The 22,220-nt window shown below is 39.6% G+C and overlaps 2 long non-coding RNA genes across 2 annotated transcripts in view; both read right to left on the bottom strand.

Annotated features, from left to right (window-relative positions):
• Nucleotides 1-22,220, bottom strand: part of LOC145439530 (uncharacterized) — a 101,951-nt gene that overhangs the window by 42,406 nt on the left and 37,325 nt on the right. The gene's annotated exons all lie outside the window — the stretch shown is intronic.
• LOC145439524 (uncharacterized) lies at nt 18,495-22,056 on the bottom strand. Its single transcript, XR_013915252.1, has 2 exons — nt 21,878-22,056; nt 18,495-19,468 (listed from the first exon to the last, which is right to left on the bottom strand). It is a non-coding gene; the product is annotated as an uncharacterized LOC145439524 (long non-coding RNA).

Genomic DNA, 22,220 nt, shown 5'->3' with positions numbered 1-22,220 from the left:
ATGCAGTGTACTCTTGAGATTGCGATTACCCCACCTTACAGTCAAAAAACCAAAATGAAAAAGCCAGGGAAAATGGTCTATGTAATCAGCTGTCATATGATACCCTAATCGCTTGAATATACTTATAAGGTTTTGCTCAATTCGCATTCTAAATTGTGTAACGCTTGACCGATCTCAGACCACCGACCAGGTTTCGCCTCAATTTAACCTTTATTACTACACCGCATGGCATTCAATACCACATGGGAATATAGACCAATATACTAGCTACTCAGAAAACCCAGTGCCAAATCTCAACTGTAATCCAACATCTGTTTACACCTTTTTGAATTTTACATTGATAAACCTGAAGGCTGCAGATCTGAAATGAGCAGAAAATCGTCAATTTTTCAAAATGACATAACTTTTGACCCCGGGGATCAATTTTCCTCAAATAAACATTATTATGTTCGAAATTAACTCCTCTATGCATGTACCAAATTTCAGAAGATTTGAGAATGTGGTGGTTCCAACTTTTGTTGTCCAGGTTGGGAATGGCCCATTGACAATTGAAAATATAGGGTGAATATAGCTCCTTTGACGAAATATCTGTACTATTAAATTTGAACCGACTATTTTGAGGGTCCCAACCATCCCATATCGATATACGTCGGCTATATCGTGTGGAAATTGTCCGTAGCCTCATACAACTTGTTTTTTGGAAAGTATTCACACAATTATGGTGGCATAATTTCACAACTTGAAGACTTAAAGGCCTTTGCTTAAAGCACTGTATAAAACATGTTTTAAAAAAAGTGCTGTAAAACACCAATGGGTGCGGGTTCGAGTCCGACCGAGGTCGACTTCCGAACTCCGATACCTAAGTGTTGGAGGTTTACCTAGGTTCCTCCTCGCCACCTCATCCGCGTCAGCGGTGTCTTACAAAATCCTAGAGGTGGGCCGTGCTATAAGTCGGCAGCTACGGAAAATAAGAAGAATATCGGCCTGGTGTAAATGACCATAGTAGTCGACAAGCACCATGAATACCCCAAAACAAACAAACCGTTTGTTTGAAATGCAACCCTATAGTAGGCTTACCATATTTCGGAAATGAAAAAAGAGGACACTTTTACAGAAATTTCAGACAAGCAAAACTTGAGAAGAATTCTCAAAAACAGGTAAATTTCACCCGCTTCATGATCGGTTGACTAAAAAAAAAAAAAAAAGGTCATCACTTCCGCTCAGAGCTCAAAAACACGTTTTTCACTCCACATTGCTAGGTGGATGACAAAAAAAAAAAAAAAAAAAAAAAGGTCTTCTTTTCGCTCAGAGCTGAAATCACCACTTTTCCCTCCGAAATACCCGCCGGAGCTTCACTTCTGCGCTAATTTGCGGCATATCACTCGCAATTTCCTCTAAATCTGACCTAAATTTTCAAAAAAGAGGACAAAATCTCAAAAAAGAGGACAAAAGGGCGTCCTCCGAGGACACTTTCAAAAAAGTCAAAAAAGAGGACGTGTGGTAAGCCTACCCTATAGTGCCACTGCGATGGACGAGCTTCATGCTGCTTCACGAGTCTGAGTCTGTTATTGGCAGTGGAGGCCAAGAGCAAAAGGCTCTTCACAGATTTGTCAACACTCTTGAAAGCGGCTTGCCATATTCGATGAGTTCCATCAAAATGTCCTACAGTGGTGTGGACACAAGCATGTCGCACGTGACCAAAGGCAATTTACGGCACCATTTAGATCAGGGGTGGGCAAACTGTTGAGCTCGCGGGCCGCACTCAACATCTGAATCCATTCGCGGGACGCACTATAAAATTGCGATTATAAACCAAACGCAATATTGGTATTTGATTAATCACCTCACTATATATATATATCCAAACATTGCTTTGATGATATCGTACACGCGTCAGAAACAGTGGCGAGATTTCATAGGCTGGTCGATCTCAATAACCTATTTGTCAAAACCATAGATACGGTATGAAAGTCGGTGGTTCCGGTTCTTAGAACAGGATTGAAATTTAAATCTGTAGGCAGCGATCTGTTCATAGATTTACTAATTCCACTTCTAGTTAAGTTCTAGGACACACAATGCTGCCGGCATCATAACCATGTTAGCTTCAAACACGCTTCTACTATGTGTAGATAAAATATAAACAGTCCAACACCATAATTCTATATACGCATACAGAGAACGAATCTACCTAAGACCCGCGCGAATCGTTTTTATAAGTACATGACTGTAATAATTAAAACTGGAGGGGCCAATATGAAATCACACTTGTGATCCGAATTATGTAAATCTCATTTAGGATTTCTGAGATGTTTACCAGTTGAAACCTTTCGAACTGCGACAAGGCCCTGAGATCGGGCTGTCGCGCCAGAGATTAAACATGAAAAATAATGTAGAAAGTATTTACCTTAAAATAGTGGTTCTCAAACTTTTTAAGATGATAAAAGATTACGCGTCCCCCTTATCGTCATATCACAAAACGCAACCAGGATGCTAGCAAACCTAACGGATAGTTTGATGGTATGGAAGGTTACGACTGTGATGAGAGATTTTTAAATATGAAATTCCGACTACATACAGAGCAATAACAATGAATGGGATGTAAATCGCGCGGAGCGCGAAAAAAAAATTCAGTTGAGCTCAGCTTCGCTCCTCCCTTCAGATGCTTTCACTCCCCTAAAGGGGATGCACCCCCCAGTTTGAGAACCACTGCCTTAGAATTATCTTGGTGAAATATACTAAGAAAAAGTTTAATCAAGTCCCTGCATTAATTCTATTTTTAATACTCGTTTTATCAATATTTTTAAGAACTTTCTTTAGACTCTCGCAGGCCGCACAGAACAGTGTGGAGGGCCGCATGCGGCCCGCGGGCCGTAGTTTGTCCATCCCTGATTTAGATTGACTTGCCGAGCGCGAAATTTGATAAAATTACGACCAATCGAAAGCTACCGGGGTACTGATTACGAAAATATAAATTTGATTCTGTTCGTTGACCTGGAACTCCCAAGCTCAGCCTCGAAGCTTGCACTGATACGGAGTTTGACCTTGTGACACAACAAGGCCGTCTGGAATAACGGTGCCGCAGCTCACGAGCAAGTAAGCTGCCGGGTGTTATCGCACACTCAATATAGGTTTTCGCAGTTACAAAATGCACTGAATAGCATTGGCCACTGATATAGTGATATACCAACGCAGTCACGCAGAGATAAATTCTTTTAACCGTAGAATTGCTGCTCCATATGAGATCAAGTCATTCAACTGCTTTGGCTTTTATATATGCGGATATAAGGTATTGCGTGACTGGTATCGGGTTAAATATGTATTGAGGTCACCGAGCAATCCGCTTGTTAGCAAACAGAAATATACTTGTGAGTTATTTTCAGTGAACTCAATTCGAAACTACCCATATGTTTTCTTCGTTCATGTGGACACTTGATCTGTTTAGGCAGGTCCATCAACCACAAAACAGTGCCATTGAGTTTGCTGCGATATATATTACTGCATTCGGCTATTGCAGTATGTGTTTTCGTTCGCTCAAATTACATAAGACAAAGCCTAAGCTATCGACCATGGTTGTCGTAATTTGAGATATCTGCATGGGTGGTGTAACCAGATTGAGTCAGAAACGGCAAAACCTCGCACGAATCTTTGTTTATGGCACGTAACCAGCGAGACCTCAATATCATTACAATAAATAGGTGGGTCGCAGCGTCAAGCACCTGATTATAATACGATTGCGAATCGAGTAACGGACTTCGAAACGAGCATTTGAATAGCACTCGTATTACGAACTACGGGCAGGAAATTCCAATTTTAGGGATTTTATACAACATCGTGTATTGAGATGCTTAGCCACAGAACACAAATCGCGGCGTTATGTAATGATGACCAAACCAAACAGTTACATCAGTTACAGTGATATAGCCTAATCATAATTATTATTAGGCCCATATCTCGGTAATCAACTGGCATCACTGTCATTAATATATTGCGTCAGTCCTGATTGGTTTGAGCATTCACATAGGTCGATAAGTGGTGGAGATTCGCAGTTGTCGTCGGTTAGCTACTCAAGCAGCCTACGGGTAGAAGTAGTGTTTGAGTGATCCACCAAACCCGTAACATAGAAAACCCAACTCGTTTTGCATCTGGTTTCCTTCGTTTTCACTAACGAGGTGCCTCGAGTCTGCATAATCAGGCTTTCGACGGGCTCTGAGTCTGGGCCCCAGAATCCTCTCGCTACCGTGATTAAACATGGGGATACTGCGCTCGAACAAAGGCATCGCAGATCCGGTAATTGGAGCAATGGCGGAGCAGTGTAAAAAAAGCAACCATCTGCTAGAACAGACAACCTTTCGGAAGTCAAGATCTCAAGAAATACTTACCTTAATAAAACCAAATACTCCAATGTGAAACCAGTGGGAAACATCCCATATCTGAGGGGAGGTTGGCTGCGGTCCCTCCAGATCCTCAAAAATAGATGTAGCGTTTTTACAAGCAACCTAAAACTACTCAAGTTCAAATATAATTCACTGGCTACTCGAGTAAATTCGTAATTATGAAAAGAAGTTATAAATACGCCCTCGTGGACTGTTAATAAAAGCTGGAAACTGAGATCAGCGGACGGTACATTGAGCCGAGGCTTCGTGCTGCTACATCCCAAGCGGTATCCATTTTCACAGCAGCACAGGATGCAAATGATAATTTTGGTATGGAACAGCGGTTCTTAACTTTAATTAGCCCGAGCATTACCCCCGTTACAGCGAATATCATGCAATGACCCCCGCCCTGGTATTATAAGGGAGGCGAACAATACCGAGGAGTCGTATGAGGGTTGCCATACGTCCGGAATTTCCCGGGCATGTCCGAAATTTCACTGTTCAAACAGCGTCCGGGAGGATATTTTCAAATATGCCTAAATGTCCGGAATTTTAAAGGCTTGAAGTAGGCTCATAATTTTTTTCGTAAATCAACATAAACAACATTATTTTTGGGGAGATTTATGCTACATGAATTTTGTTTCGCGATGCGAGAGATTTGGTACCATATATATTGATTCTAATATGGGGATTACAGTCCGCTCAAAAACTGCAATCAAAAATAAATAACAATAACCTTGACTTACTGAAATAAGTGTTATCGTGATCGCAATTATAGGAAAACGGTATCTTCCTCGACTCGGTTAAGGCGGTTTGTTATATACCTGGGGGTCGTTTGTCTTTATTCTGCATGGGGTTCGCGAAGATGTTGAAGGTAATCAGCTTCCAAAATGGGCCGCGAGTAAGTTTGGGCAAAGGTGCTGACCTTTTTCTTAATAGTCAACGTATCAAATTTTGAGCTGCTGGGCCACGAAACATTTTCAAATTGGAAATGGAGTCCTGACCTGAGTCCTGACCTGTCCGGCATCAGGCTGATAAATAATCTTATCAGCATGGCATGGTATGGTATATGGTATGGAAGTATGGTATGATATGGAACGATATTTCTGTATGGAATATGGAAGTGTACAAGTTTGGTACGAAAATTTCCCAAGTATGGTATGGAATTGTTTTTCCATACTTCCATACTTTTTCCATACTTTAATAGTTTTGCCCAAACCATGACAATGATGCCACTTTCGATATGGTAAATTGATTGAATACCTCAGAAAATCGCTCACTGTTTATGTTCATATCGCAACTTGCGATTCGTGACTCGGTCGACATCTATTTGAAGACAAAGTTGCGCAGCGCGCATAATAATAGTAATAATGATAATTATTCCAACCATAAAACGAATGATATTCGACCACTGTCGCGTTATAACTTGAATTTCGCTTGTCGTGACTTCCACTCCGTAAACTACCAAGGGAGTTTTAAAATCGTATACTCTACGACTGAGGTGGGCAATTATTTTCCTCCGCGGGCCAAATGAGAAGTAGAAAATACGTTCGCAGACCGAGTGAAAAATTGAAGCTATCTTCTCTAGCGTATTCAACTTTTGTTTCTAAATTATATTGTTAATAAAGTAATAAATAAGTGAATGCGTTCAAGCCCCCTTATCTTGATATCACGAAATATTAAAAAGTGACACCATAATGCTAGCAATCCCTACGGAAAGTTTGATGGCATGGAAGTTCAAGGCTGTTGATGAGTGAATTCTGAAATGCCAAAGTTGGACAATACATAGAGCAGGGATCGCCAACTCAAACGGGTCGCGGGCCACTTTTCAAAATTCACAGAGGCCGCGGGCCACATGACTTCAACATCGAGATAAAATAGGCAACGCAGTTTAACAACCACGTTTTGATAACTCTACGTCATTACAACGCTGTAACATGGGTGACGGGCATAGCAACCACAAAATAGTTTATAGAAGAAATACAAATACCACAAAAAATATCATGATCATCACTTTCGTTATATTTTGAACTATGAGCTGCGTACGATACCTGACAACACTCTTCAGCAACTAAAGCGAGGACGGCCAATATTTTTGCTATTCACGGCCGCATTTTGATTACTAATGTAGCCTGCGGCCGCATTCAAGTGCTTCGTCTTATTAAACTAACTGGGGGCCAAATACCCACGCCACGTTAAACTGCCCATGTTAAATTGTCCGTTGCCAGTGAACTGCGGACTAATCTATATACTCACATCGCCTTACTACGCACGGAAATCGTGAGTAGTAATGGTATGAATAGCCACAGGGATTCGGTTACTAGTCGCGCTATGCGCGAAGATTTTTTCATATTCATGAGAGAATTTCGTCATTAATATTAGTTTATTTTCACATATTACTATCATATATTTATCCTTCACCGGTGATCAGATTCACCGGTACTGTGTTGGTGCAGGGGGTGTCTTCGAAAATTGTCGGAAGGTATTAATTCTGTGCTTCATCTTTCGGTGGATCAATTGGTATTAGGCCCCTTGGTTGCATGCTGTTATTTATTGTCGTTCCATCAGGATTTTCGGTATAGTGGTAAGATTTTGGATTCGCCCAAACGTAGGCCTACCTGAAACAAATTTCCCTCGTGATGCGGAGAAAAATATCACAAATTGGTATTTCTATATATGAGGCGTATCATTTTCCTCTGCTGTTCGCATCCGTACTGTGGGGCTCAGATTACAAAGGACACTACTACATTAAAATCGAAAATCAACTCACATTCAACCGCGTGCATAGTGCGAAGAAAATTTCAAGAATAATTCGAACCTCTCATTAATTAGCAGGTCAATTCCTAAATTCAATTTGCATATTGACGGCTGCCAACACATCCCTATCGAATTAATTGTCGACGGCCGCATAATTTTCCTTCCACTTCCGCAAATTGGCCATCCCTGGACTAAAGAATCGATATCGGGGTTAGCTAGTCATGGTGCATGCTGGAATACTTGGTCTTTTGGAGAGCCCGAAGTCGTTTTCTAAGCGTCTCGGTCTTGGCAGTGATGGATCATTGCCCGTCAAAGCTATATATGCCCAATTGCCCATTCATATCAGCAAATTCTTTCTTCTTAGAATAATTTTACCATCGCCGAAGCCGTATCAGCTAGTGGGGAATAGTAATATTGGGCGCAGGCAGGGTTGTAATGACTCGAGTCATGACTCGACTCGAGTCAGACTCGGGTCACGATTTTTTTATGACTCGACTTGACTCGAGTCATTTTCGTGAAATGGGAAATGACTCGACTCGACTCGAGTCAATATTTGGATTGACTCGACTTGTACTCGAGTCATTACGCATGACTCGACCCAAGTCAATGACTCGGCTTATTTTATGTGACTTGAAGATGAATAAATTTGTGAATCGTAATGCCTAGTTCAACACATCCGACGAATTCTGCCGACATCACTATTTGTCACCACTGCTTTCGTTGCACTCGTCCGATATCAGATATGCCGCCGCAAAAACAACAGACAATGGCAAGTGGCAGTGGCAATGCATTGTTACGAAGCCAAAGTACCGTATCTCGTTTCTTCGGCTGGACGCATGCCAGAGAGCAGAGTTTACGATCTCACTCAGGGAGAATATACACCCACTATCCGTTGTGTCGTTCCATCCCTGCTATCACTCTACAACCATGCAAATAGGCCCATCCTCACTGTCAATTACTTGCGCCCATAGGTTGAAGCATTGAAAAATTTTCTTTTAAAGCGTTTTGCAGGAGTGTTTGAAAATGTGAACATGATCACAACTGATGAGTCTTTGGATAGGCCTATCGGCAATCCCGAACCGTTTGGTGAAACCATCTACCTCACAGCATGCGTGCTCGATCCGAAATTTGCCTTCCATTGGCTTATGGTCCTTATGGATCTAAATTGCTCAGAACAATCTCGAATTGCACTGCGGCAGAAAATATTCGAGTTGATAACGACTGAGGCTGACACTCATTCATACAATATGACCAGCCAAGGTACAAAATCATTTAGTGATGAAGAGGTACTAACTAGATCCTCCGCAATCAAAGTAGGGTACTCAAGACTTTTCAATTATAGCCTACCAGCAAACAATCGAAGCAAAGTTCAATTAGAGCCAATGCAATGATTCAGATGGTCAAGTACTTGGAAGAGACTGATAAGCTCATGTGTAGATTTGAAAACGATGATTCTTTGCATTTTTGGGCGACTCAAAAGAATGAGTATCCAATGCTCTTCAGTGTGGTTCAAAAATGCTTGTCAATTCCTGCATCTAGTGCACCATTGGAACGTGTATTCGGTAGAGGTGGATTTATTCTAAGGCCATGCCGCTCTAATATATCTGAGGGTCTCTTCTCCAATTTGGTATTTTTGAAGTGTAACTCATCATTGATTTGATCTGCTGTCTGTGAAAACACACAATGCCCTCTGTCGATTTGACGTTTTGTTAGGTATGTGCACGTGAGTAATAATGAATGGCTAATTCTGCGTGATGTTTGTACAATAGGGCTGTTCAAAAATAACTTCTTTTTTATTTTACTGGGTGGCTACTTGATAAAATTGTTACGTTGCATAAAAAGAACATTGAATCTGGCTCAATTTAAAAAAGTAGAATCAATGATATGAAAGGAGAAAATTTTGATTCAAAAATAAATGAAGTATATTTAGTGAGAAATTCTTTCATATAGTAGGCTATAATTACATACTAGTAGTAAGCAGACTATTTTTACATATCCAAAACATTCTACTCTAATAACTTGACTTCTTCTAGTTGGAATTGAGCCAAATTAGCTGTGAATCATATTTTTACACAATGTCACAATATCATAAGATAGCCGGTAAAATTCGAAAATATCTATTTGTAATTAATCTAAAATTTTCTTTCATGGCATTGCTTTCTACTGGTTTGAATTGAGCCAAATTTGATATTTTTTAGACAATCTAACAATTTTAAGAAGTAGCCGGAAAATTTAAAAAAATGTTTTTGAACAGCCCCATTGTACAATTATTTCTCCAATGCTGTAACTGCGAAGTAGTCTGTAATGCAATTGGGAAAACCTTTAGTAATATCAAAAGGTATCTGTTCTTTTGTCACTGCACAATGCACATAGCTGCATGCACGCTTTTACAGCATGCTGGCCTGTCGTAAATACCTCTACATAAACATGCATCTGTTGATTCTCTATCAACTGGTATCCTGACGTGAATTCGTTGGTTCTCTATCAGATAGTATGTTGACATGAATTCGTTGGTTCTCTATCAGCTCTTTGTGAGCTATCGTCGATGTGCCCATAATAAAAACTGAATGCTTGTATTGGTGATGTATCACACTGATAAGACAGATATTCGATTTTAAGTTCTAAGATTAGTAAAGTTATCTGTAGCATCGGTAAATGTGGCCAGGACCTGTCCGTTATCTGCCTAAATAAACACGTGCCAAAACTCTGATAGGGACAAAATGAGCATGTTTGGCAAGCAAGGAATTCGATATCACCCAAGCCGGATTGAAAGCATGAGTTGAACATGACTTCAATACTGTGACTTGGACTCGACTCGAGTCATAACACTATGACTCGGACTTGACCCTTTAAACGGTGACTTGGACTCGGACTCGACTCGGTGATGAATTGAAAATGACTCGACTCGACTCGAGTCAAAACCACAAAAGTAAGATTGACTCGTGACTCGGAACCATGTGACTTGGTTACAACCCTGGGCGCAGGAGGTTAGCTTACTTTGAACAACGACAACAATATGTTTAAACTGAAATAAATTTCAGAATTCACAATGCTTTACTAAGCGTTATTCCGAAATTTCAAATCAGGTGGCGGGCCGCGTGTTGGTGACCCCTGACATAGAGCAACAACTGTACGCTGGCGGTAAATCTCACGGAGCGCGAAATTATTCATTAAATTTCGGCTTCGCCCCCTTCTGATGCTTTCACGCCCCCAGTGCGAGAACTATACTGCACTGACATATATATATGCAATAGTACAAAGCTTATTTTCTCGATCGCTGCCTTCTGAGCAGTGTCCAGCTTAAATATAGCCTTGATGTTGAGTGAAACTTGCAGTTTTTCTGAACTTCCCTCTCCCTTGATCGGGTGTTTCGGGTTTTTGTCATAATACCGACATTAATTAAAATCCTTCATCTCGGCGACATGCTTAGCAAAAACTAAAATTACGGGTTTACCCCTGAATCCAATATACAAATGTTTAGTGCTCTAAATTCTAAACATTCTTCGAATTTCAGTTATAGGCTTTCTTTTTTTTTGGCATGCCCGTTAATCCTTTATGGGTGATAGATATGATGAGTTATATTGTAATCGCGAGCACTGATTGACATATTGTTGTACGAATTAGGAATTTGGAAACGTATCAGGTAACAATTAGAAACACATACCGTATATTGCGTAATATGACAATGGCATCAAAGAAGGTTTGAACTCAACTATATGGAAAGAGTGATTTCTTGTAACTTCAATTGCTACTTATACTTGGCCACATCGCCTTCATTTTGAATCTGGATGACGCATGCAAGGTATGTAGGCACTAGGCAGCATAAGCGTGTCATATTAATGAACACTGATCAGTCTTCAAAGTAAACGAATTTCCTGTTGGATTGATACAGCCTATGGATTTTTAGTCACTCATCACCATCATTGGTTTATTAGCAATTTGTTGAACTTCGAAATAATTTTATACTCTTTGGTCGGATGATCATCATACAATATCTATTTGACATAGCATTCATTGTAATTCAAAAATATGTAGCTTGTTTTGAAGCGACGTTACGATATGCCGGCCTTCAACACGTATTGTATGGATATACGGCTGTTGGCTAACGAAGCTAATATGTGTGAGTGCTTGAACCACAGATTGGCGGGAAATTGGACATTTGATCCACTGTCGCATAATGATTGTAGCGATTTAAAATGATATGATAAGATATATTATAATGCAGTGGTTTCAAACCAGTGGGGAATTTAGGAGTTTCCGGTTGGTAATAGACACACTTGAAAAAAATTCTTTTAATTGTTAAGCTGGTTTATTAAATGTCTTTATGAAATGCCGATATTATGTCTTATATTTCTTCACTCATTTGCAATACAGCAATTCGTTTTATTGGTGCGTCCAATTAGCGGGAATCAACTAGATAGCGGTCCGCGATCTTTCGTAGATTGTTATTCATTTGTATGCGAAATGGTGTGATTGAAATCTCCTGGTTTGTTATAAGAGCTCATATGTAGCCTACATTGTACACGGGAGATCGCGGACTCGCTAATTGGTAGCATAGCCGGACTCGTTACAGATGAAATGACATATTTATTTCTCTTCGAGGTATAGACCTATTGCGTGCAAAAGCGTCGCTTATGGCGGTTTATATCTACCATACGCATAAGTTCGTCAACACCAGGAAGGGTTATGTGACCTATGCATTATTCGGCATTTACACATGTAAAGTGATGCTACCTCGCTACATATGAAAAAAATATCAACTCTTTCCTATTTTTCTATCGGCTTACACATAGTATACATTTTATGGAGGCGCAACACTGCATGAACGATTACCAGTTGATTGCTCAAGGGTATTACGTGTTGTTCAATTTTGGGATCTTATACTGTCGCCAATAGCAAGTCTTTCCAAATTTTAAAGGGTGGAAATAAAGATTTCAGGCTGTGGGGAATGAAGAAAAAAAGATTGGTAACCTGCACTCTTCTAATTTGAAAATACCTTTGCTTTGTGTAATTTTGTAGATGGTGTTACTGCTAAAAGTGCGATTTGCACTAGATTTGCATGTTATGAGATTCTGTTGTGATTTAAAAAAACACGTCTGTATACTGTCAAGATTTTACCTTATTACGTCCTCTATGATTAGACAACCTGAATCGCTGGCGGATCTTAAAGGCCACTCCAAGTTGTTTCGACACCTTCCTACCTTTTCATTATATTGCAGTCTTGCGATGTTTTGAAACGATGAAAATATTAATAAACCTGATTGATTGATTGCTCAACGTACCGCAATATCCTAACTGGAGCAAGACTGCGCGGACATTGAATGGTTCTTGTATCAAGAAGCGCATGATGAAAAATTGTGATGTAGACCAGTGGTTTTCAGCCGCCGGTCCGTGACGACGTTTCTGCCGGTCCGCGAGGTATATTAGGATTTTATACCTTAATTTAAAGGTGAAAGATGTTGGAGGCTGACCCATTGGTAAAATAAATAAAAATCCAAATTTTAAACTGATGAAGAACTTCGTGAGGTAAAATTAGGCCCGGAAACTTGTTCGATTTCAGTTAAAGCTCAGGCTGTCTCAGTTGACGACATGCGAGCGACTCGCTAAGTAGTAGCTGACTCGCTAAACTGGGCAATTAGTAGGCCTGCGATCATTCGTTTTCGATTCAATAACTTAGTGGACGGCGAGGTATCGCAGTAGCCAGGTGTTTTCGTGCGGTGCATTGTACTCGTAGTAGGCAACGTCTGGAAGTAGTGGTTAATGGGCAAGATAGCTCGACAAGGTGCTTGGTCTTACTACAAAACGCTTCATCTCTGGATATTGTCTAAGAGAGTTGGTGCGGTCGGTTAATCCACGGCCTTCGGCGTGAAATTAGCCTATGTTTACGTGGGCAAGTCAATTATACCTCGTCTCAGCACTCAGCAGACACTACCGTAAAATCACATGACCATCATAAACATATTTAATTACGAACAAAACCCTGAAGATGTCACTCTCCAGTACAGGGGTTGTCAACTTGCGGCCTTGGAAGGAAATTTCTGCGGCCGTGGACACGTAATTCAATTGATAGGCCATAGGTTGGCGGCGAGGCGGCCGTCGGCATGAAAATTGAATTTACGAATTGACTCCTGAATTTTTGAGATGTTTTGATTGATCTTGAAATTTCTTCGCGCTGATTCAATGCGGGTTTATTTTTCGACTTTAATATAGTCGTTAGCAGTGTTGGGATCAAGTCACTACCTTCGAGTCACGAGTCATTTCGAGTCAATGAACATTTTGACTCGAGTCAAGTCAAGTCAATCGATTTTCGAAGGTGACTCGAGTCAAGTCAAGTCACTCGATTTTTGGAGGTGACTCGAGTCAAGTCGAGTCAAGTCAAGTCAAGTCACGAGTCAAGTCACATTTCAAGTCAAAGTTGCCTTTTCAAAGTATGAGGCATGCCTACACCATTGCATTTTGCTAGCTGTCTTAAATACAGATTGAGTGGTCATTAATTCTGAACCGATGAGCGAATATGAAGTTAAATATACACGCAAGAAGGTGCTGTATCGCTTACATATACGTAGAAATGCTAAACTACGAAAGTAATTGCATAGCCTCACTTTGTAGTTACCAGCCAAAATAGAGAATAGAGAAACGAATTGATAAGATACCATACATTATACATTTACAAATTAATATGATACATTTCCAGCCCGCGCCAATGGTTGAGGACTATATAAACCAGTGGTTCCCAACGTGGGCGATATCGCCCCCCAGGGGGCGATTTTGCGGTCTAGGGTGCGAAAATGACGATGGGGGCGATGGGGGGGGGGGGGAGAAAATGGACAAAGGGGGCGCCAGGGGGCGAAAATAGCGAAGGGGGTGATAGGGGGGCGATGACGCCTTAAAACCGTAATATTGGAGTCAAGTCGGAGAAATGACCTTTTTTTGTAGTCAACCCACGAAAATTTAGTTGCAAAAGTGTGAAATTCGACATCGAGCCGAAAATTTGACTTTTTTTTAGTCAACCCGCCGGTGATTACAGTTTGTATACTGATTTTTCGGTTCACAAAAATTGGGGGCCGATGATCGGCGTTGAGCTTGAAAAGGGGGCGATGAGTCGAAAAAGGTTGGGAACCACTGATATAAACTATCTACCAATTCAATTTCTATAAAACAAGAGGTTTGGTTCAGGTAATAACAGAGAACAGTAATATACATTTTTCGAATAAATTACTTTACTATACTAGTTAACGACAGCATAAGCTTCGATCACTTTGTTAGCGGGTCAATTTATTTGTGAGAGAACAATAGAGGCTCCGTAAAACGCACGAGCATTGAATGATTGATTGCTCGCTCTCACGGGTTACGCCGGCGTTTCGCGAACTATCTGATTGCAAGATACAGTGATTTTTATCGACATCGATTGCTTGATGACTTGAAATTGACTCGTGAATTTTGCTTCGAGTCACGAGTCAATCCACATTTCTGATACGCCGAGTCAAGTCAAGTCAAGTCATTTCAGCGAAGTGATTCGAGTCAAGTCAAGTCATACGAAAAAGGTGACTCGAGTCATCCCAACACTGGTCGTTAGTTAGGCTTACCATACGTCCTCTTTTAAGAGGATTTGTCCTCTTTTTTGACTTTTTTGTAAGTGTCCTCGGAGGACGCCCTTTTGTCCTCTTTTTTGAGATTTTGTCCTCTTTTTTGAAAAGTTAGGCAGATTTAGAGCAAATTGCGAGTGATATGCCGCATATTAGCACAGAAGTGAAGCTCCGGCGGGTATTTCGGAGTGAAAAACGGTGATTTTAGCTCTGAGCGAAAAGATGACCTTTTTTTTTCTTTTTTTTTTAGTCATCCACCTGGCAATGTAGAGAGAAAAAGGGTATTTTGAGCTCTGAGCGGAAAAGATGACCTTTTTTTTTAGGCAACCGATCACAAAGTGGGAAAAATTAACCGGTTTTTGAGAATTTCACTCCGGTTTTGCAAGGTGCAAATTTCTGAAAAAGTGTCCTCTTTTTTGATTTCCAAGATATGGTAAGCCTATCGTTAGTAGTATATATGATCGCTCGTGACCTGCCTGAGGCTCTTATGGGTGCGGTGGTGATTCGTTTGAAAACCCGTGGTGGTAACTCGTACTTTCAGACCCACCCTCTCGGCCGTGATTCATAATGGGTTCTTATGGACGCGGTCGTGATTCGTACTTTCGGGTGTAGGCTGCGGCGGTGACTCATATTGAAAACTCGTGGTCGTGATTCGTACTTTCAGACCTCTCATGCGGTGGTGAATCGTATTGCAATTCTCGTGTTGGTGAGTCGTATTTTCAGGTATAGGCTGCGTTGGTGTGTCGTAATTTCAGGTATAGGCTGCGGTGGCATGGTGTTGAATGTGTATTAGATATGGTAAATAGTCACGTGATTGGTCCTTAGTTAATTTGTATATCGCAAATTATTATATATGACCAATTTGAGGTAATCCCAATGTTTACGGTGAGTGTGACATAATATATAGTTATTCTTGTGGCCTCGGCGGTGATTCGTACTTTCGGGTATGGACTGCGAGCGGCATGTAGTACTTTCAGTAAAAAGGGTGTGAAATAGTTTGCTAAATCTAGGAATCAGTCGCTTGGTAATTAGTTTACCACAGAGCCGGTGTAGACGGCGATTCAAATACAAACAATAGCCGCGTTCACATACTAACACTTCAAAAAGGTGTGAAATATTTGTAAAATCCTACGATCGCCCACAAGATAACACCTCAGACATAGTTATTTTTCACGACTTGGTTTCATAGCCATACCGATCGCTCACGCGGTGAAATTTGAGTAATCAGTTTGTCACAGAACTTGATTTCGCTGGTAAGATTTAATAAGTAACGAATAACAGAACCGCCAGTGTCGGTAACTTGAATAGCAACAAATTGTCACTTATTTCCGTCCTAACCCTAATCCTTTGTGAGGTTACCGCATACTCAAATAGGTGTGAAATAATTGTAAAATCCTACGATCGCTCACAAGGGTAACGAATAACAGAACCACAACGGCAACGACTTGAATACCCACAAATTGTCAATTGTCGGTATAACTCTAATCTTTTTAGGAGTTTAATCTTTTTGAAACTGAATATTACTTGACTTGACCAACTTTCAGCTCCGTTTTCGTTTTTCCACACAGTCGGTATATGTTTTCATGCTTCTAGAATCAGATTGACTTTGGTTGCATCATAAGAATCATGATAATATTCAATCAATGTGTTAATTTACCAACTCGAAATCTCACTCGCGCTACAAGTGAAGCTGAATTGTATCCGAATATATTAATTTACCGCCTTGACATCAGGATAATATTATTCAAAGTCTGTAAACATGGTAATGTCTTATATCAATAATATTAAGAATGTTGATGGCGTGTTTGTCGGATTATTCACAAATTGATTTAAAACAGAGCGATGAAACTTACAACTTTATCATTGGTCTATAATTTTTTTGGTTGTAACTGAGTTTAGGGAAATGAAAGCGCTAGTACACTCCGACATTTCAATATCTTACCACACTCAAAGGACTTATTCACATTCTTGCGTGCGGGTGAGGGTGAGACGTCACCTCATCAGCGATCCCTATACTTACAAGGCACCGATTGAGCGGTAGGGTGTGTTTTTGGGGATTCCCCTTGTCTCACCCTCACCCGCACGCAAGAATGTGAACAAGTTAGTTACATGTATTCACGGTCATGATTGTGTTTGTCATATGCGAATGATAGGGTTACTGTCAAATCTACATACAACAACCTTCCGACACTCATAATAGCAATTTCATTCTCTCCCTTCGTAATTGTATACTCACGACAAGTATATTGTACAACTCGACAACTACGTTTAACAAGACCAATGACACTGAGCCCACGACGTTTACCTATGTAAAATTACCACTTTCACCTGGAGGTCCACCGTTATCTGAGGAGAAATACCATTTTCCTTTGGAGATTTATCGTTTACTCAGCGTAACAATACATTTTCACTTTGGGTTCTATTCTTTCCTAGAGTAACAAACCCTTTTCGTTTGCAAATCTATTTTTTTCCTACAGCAACAAACCATTTTCACTTGGAAAAATACTTTTACCTAGAGTAACTAATCATTTTCTTTTGGAAATATATTTTCTCCCTGGGTAACAAACCCTTTTCGTTTGGAAAACTATCATTTACCTGAGTACCAATACCGTTTTCACTTGGAAATCTATATTTTCCCTGGGTAACAATACCATTTTCGTTTTGAAAACTGACAACCACACCCGACAATTTGATATTTTTGTATATTGTTACAACGGGCAGTGACAAAATATACACCAACAACGACTCCGATACATTTGCGTAATCGCATATTCACTTGTGCTGGTGCATCCCATCGAAATCATCGGTTACCCACATGCAATACGCTCTTGTACATCGAAATGCGTGTTTCGGAAATCGGACAATAGGTTTCGATAGGTCTGTGATGTCTGGGTTCGTGCTTTGGATTGTCCAGAGTCAAAATGTCTGAATTAAACACCTCTTCGACGATGGTTGGTACGTGGATAACGGTGTTCACATTCTTGCGTGCGGGTGAGGGTGAGACGTCACCTCATCAGCGATCCCTATACTTACAAGGCACCGATTGAGCGGTAGGGTGTGTTTTTGGGGATTCCCCTTGTCTCACCCTCACCCGCACGCAAGAATATGAACACCGTTATCCACGTACCAACCATCGTCGAAGAGGTGTTTAATTCAGACATTTTGAACATAACCATTGCAAAATTTGTCACTGACGTGCAAAGGGTTAGGAACATTTTATTACAGCTCCATCTACTGGTTGTTTTGTGAGGATAATCATGTGATGACTCAGCACTTTTCGTTAGCAAAGTAGATTGATCTGTGTGTAAGATTTGAGAGTCGTTACTATAAAACATATGTACTCTGTTGTTAGAGTAGCTGGTTTATTGCTATGACATTGACAGAACCCTCGGGAAGTGAGGATGAAACTCCGATGGATACCGCAATTGTGCTGGACTTACACATGGTATTCGCATACTGCACACATACAAACTTTTGTGTAAACAACTCTGATGTTTTTGTTAGTACTAGTTCTGTGTTGAACTATTTGATTATTAAGATACATGAACAACCATTCAGACAATAAAGTTCTTGTGACATCGAAACAGTCTGAAAGCGCCACCAATCATTGTACAGGTTCGTAGCATGGGAATATCGAATATTTTCGTGTGCCATGAATATCTTTCATATACACTTAGTATGAAATGAGATGCGCGGAATAATAATTAGTGTCCTACAAAAGTAAAGTTGTTGTGTTTGATTGCATACTTTTTTATCATTGTTTGTTGTGGTTTTGAAAGACGGGTGAGTTTACATTTAAATATAGTAAGCGGAACAACTCAAGTAATAAATTTTACTCGTTTGAAAATCGACTCGTTTGAAAATACCGATCAATGGAGTAACAGTATCAATATGAGTGGTATATTATTTTTCGCGATATGCATCAATCTTCAAAGCATAACTTGTCAAAAATTTATCGTGTCATAGAAAAGTCGGTTGTTACGAAGTCGAAACAAATGTACTTCGATTATCACGACAAGGGGAATTGAGATCAACGCAGTATTTCGGAAGTGAATGTGTATCGTTTGGTATGTTCAGCAATCACTAAATAACAAAAATATCAAACCGGGCATACAACTCGGTTAGTTAAACGATACAGTTACAAGTCGGCTGTAATCTCGATTTACAGATGACAGCTTGATGATGTAAAGCTTAACCACTCCAGCGTGTTTATTGCAAAGTATTTGACACAAACAAAATATTGAACGAAGACCCACCACTTGGTTTCATTACCAGGTGAGTGAAAATTGTTTTCTGCTGGCCAGGTATGATTTGCATTTAGAAAAAACGAACTACACCGATTAAGCGACGCTGTTTAATATCATAATCCGATGAGTGAGTGAAATTTCCTTAGGGTTTGATTTAGCGAGATAATTACCGGCGATTCAATCACATACAAGTAAGATCTTTTACGGGATGAGTATTGTGACGACATTCACTTTGACGGATGACAATGGGGGAAATTTGCGATTTCATTGGTCGTGAGCGTTCTACAAATATTTCCGGCACACATTTAGCAAGCAACCTACAATATATTATTTTGTTATGGTAATGACTTTCGCAAGTTTGGTTTTATGATTACAATTACTTTAGAAGATTCAAATGATAATTTATGATCACTACTTCGAGCAACAATACAAACACATTTTGTATATTTCAGTGTAGCGCCTATTGCGATTTTGTTAATGCTATGAGTTTTGCGTATACTCAAGTCTAGTAGAATTGGATGCGTCCAGTAAAGATATTTCAAATTGCTTCTGTGTTGATCAAAGTCTTGAAGTGTAAATGTGTAGACTTCACAATGTCTCAAAGAGTGCGAACGGAATTACGTATTGATCGCACGCTTCAAACGGTACTCGATACCCAAAGTGATATTTTCACACTCTGTAAGTTGTGTATGTTTCAATGCGCTGTCACAAATCCCGACAATAAATCGTATCGATGGCTGGATTCAATAGTAACGACGTGCCACTCTGATATACTGACTCTACACTTAGTCGTTTCAATTACCCGTTGCGAATCGGAATAATAAAGCATTTTGTATCGGATGTTCAATGTATGAATAATGGAATTATTATTGGAATTATCGCATAGATTATTATTGGAATTATCGCATATATTTTAATAATTGTACTGGTTGTTGAATGTAATAATACCGATATTGTTGTTTCATCTTTAGTCTTGGTTACCGGAAACAATTACATTTGCAAAATATTTTCTGATATCCGCGATACGCAGAGTGATTTGCACTGACGCGGAATAATTTTCCAATCAAGAACATTTCAGACACGCATAGTTTTACAACTTAATATATTAAGAACAATGGTAGTGAAAAGTTTGTTGCTGTCATAACATTTACCACAACACCGGGTCTAATTACCGTGAATAATTTAATAATTAGGTAATGATCAACTATTACAAAATCTCATAAGTCAAATCAATGTGTCAATCCTTATGTTTACAGCATGATAACTTTGAATATAACACCAGCGTTCGATTGTAAGAAATGAAGTCGCAATTACGTTGATCAGATCTTCAAATCTCGTATACTCAAACATATTATGTTAATCTCAAGTCACCTGCACCGAGTAGTAATTACTTTTGTCTTACAAAATATATCGAGTAATAATTACTTTGTCTTGCAGAATATACCGCGTAGTAATTCCTCTATCTTACAGAATAGTAACGACTATTAAATTTGAATAAAAAGATGCGTCGTAGGGATATGAGTAAAACCGAACTTGTTATGGATTTTAGGTTTTAGTGATTGTATGGAATCGTGTATGCTTGGCTGTTTTTCATACTGACACTGTTTGAGTTGGTCGGGTAAGTTACAAACGGATTTACTTGACAATGTTTTCGTGGATGACTCTTTGAGTGTGGTAAGATGGTAAGATGTCGAGACGTAATACTATTTCCGTACACTCAATTACAACAAAACATAACCCACATTCAAATAATCCGTAAGCTACAAGTGGATTCAAAACTTGATGCTGTTTTGTGGTTAGCTCAAGTCAGTGGTCATGTTTGTGTTGATTTCAGGAATGATCATGACGAGTTGTGTCGGGTAAATTAGGTAATGGGGTAGTAACTATGACCGTACAGAGTTGCTGGCATTCCAATATATTTTACGCTGTAATATACAGATTTTATTGTGATAAATTATTTCTCAGTTATTGTTTAGACATTCAAATCTCGTATACTCAAAATATAATATGTTTATGTCAAGTCGTATATTCGCCGATTAGTAAATAACTTAAACTTTGTCTTCAGAATAGTAACGACCTTTACAATTGAATAAAAAAGACCGATCATACGAATACAGCCAGGATGAATTAATTCAAATTTGTGAGTTGCAGTGATATAATCAAGTAAGTGAAAACTAGATTTTTAACACTTGTTATTGTTGTGAATAATTCTTTTGAGTATGGTAAGATGTTAAAATGTCGCTTTGACAAACGAAAAGCCGGATCGCGAATAGAGTTGTAATGTATAATTACTTGTTTCAAATCAATGTGCGTATAATATCGAAATGGGACTGTGGGAAAGTTGGTAGTCATGTTTGTCAATCCTATTTCAATTCACACTACGCCAAAGTCAAAATATTTGGTTTCGGATTATCTCAATTTACCTATAGAACATCTCGCAAATGGATTCCGACACCGTACTATAACTAGATCGCTATGTCTGATGCATTATCGTGTCAGCGAAGTAGGATTTTACAATTATTTCACACCTTTTTGAATAAGCGTCAACTTCACAGAGGATTAGGGTTTGGATCAGAAATAAGTGAGAATTTGTCAGTATCCGAATCATCGTGTGCGACGGTTCTGTTATTCGTTACATATTAAATCTTACCAGTGAAATCCAGTCCTGCGACAAACTAATTACCAAAACAGTACCTCGTGAGTGATTGGAATGTATGTAACAGCAAGTCGCGAGCGATGGTTATGTCTTAGGTATTATCTTGTGAGCGATCGCGGGATTTGTAACCTATTTCACACCTTTTTGAAGTGTTAGTTTGTGAGCGTGGTTATTGTTGATATTCGAATCGCCGTCTACGCCAGCTCTGTGGCAAACTAATTACCAAAACATTACCATGCGGCTGTTTCCTAGATGCACCTTTTTCGCTGAAAGTACGACATACCGACGCAGTCTATACCTGAAAGTACGAATCACCGCCGCGTCCATAAGAATAACGATATATTCAAGTCGCACTCACCGTAAACGTTGGGATTAACTCGAATCGGTCATATATAATAATTTGGGATATACACATTAACTAAGGACCAATCACGTGATCAATAGGGCAATTTTTTTTTGACATGTCAAAAAAAGTCAAAATTAGGTCAAAATTGTAGCGTTAGGTCAAAATTTGTCAAAATTGTTTACGAAGTCAAACATTTTTAGACCTCTGCATTTCGTTTGTATCGTAGATTTTGCGCTGTCGGTGAAGTTATCATTT

The sequence above is a fragment of the Botryllus schlosseri genome, chromosome 5 (genome assembly GCF_051294905.1).
Source record: "Botryllus schlosseri isolate E-star chromosome 5, Bs_hap1, whole genome shotgun sequence".
Lineage (NCBI taxonomy): Eukaryota > Metazoa > Chordata > Ascidiacea > Stolidobranchia > Styelidae > Botryllus > Botryllus schlosseri.
The sequence above is the reverse complement of the archived record's forward strand: the minus strand, read 5'-3'. Positions and strand labels throughout refer to the sequence as shown.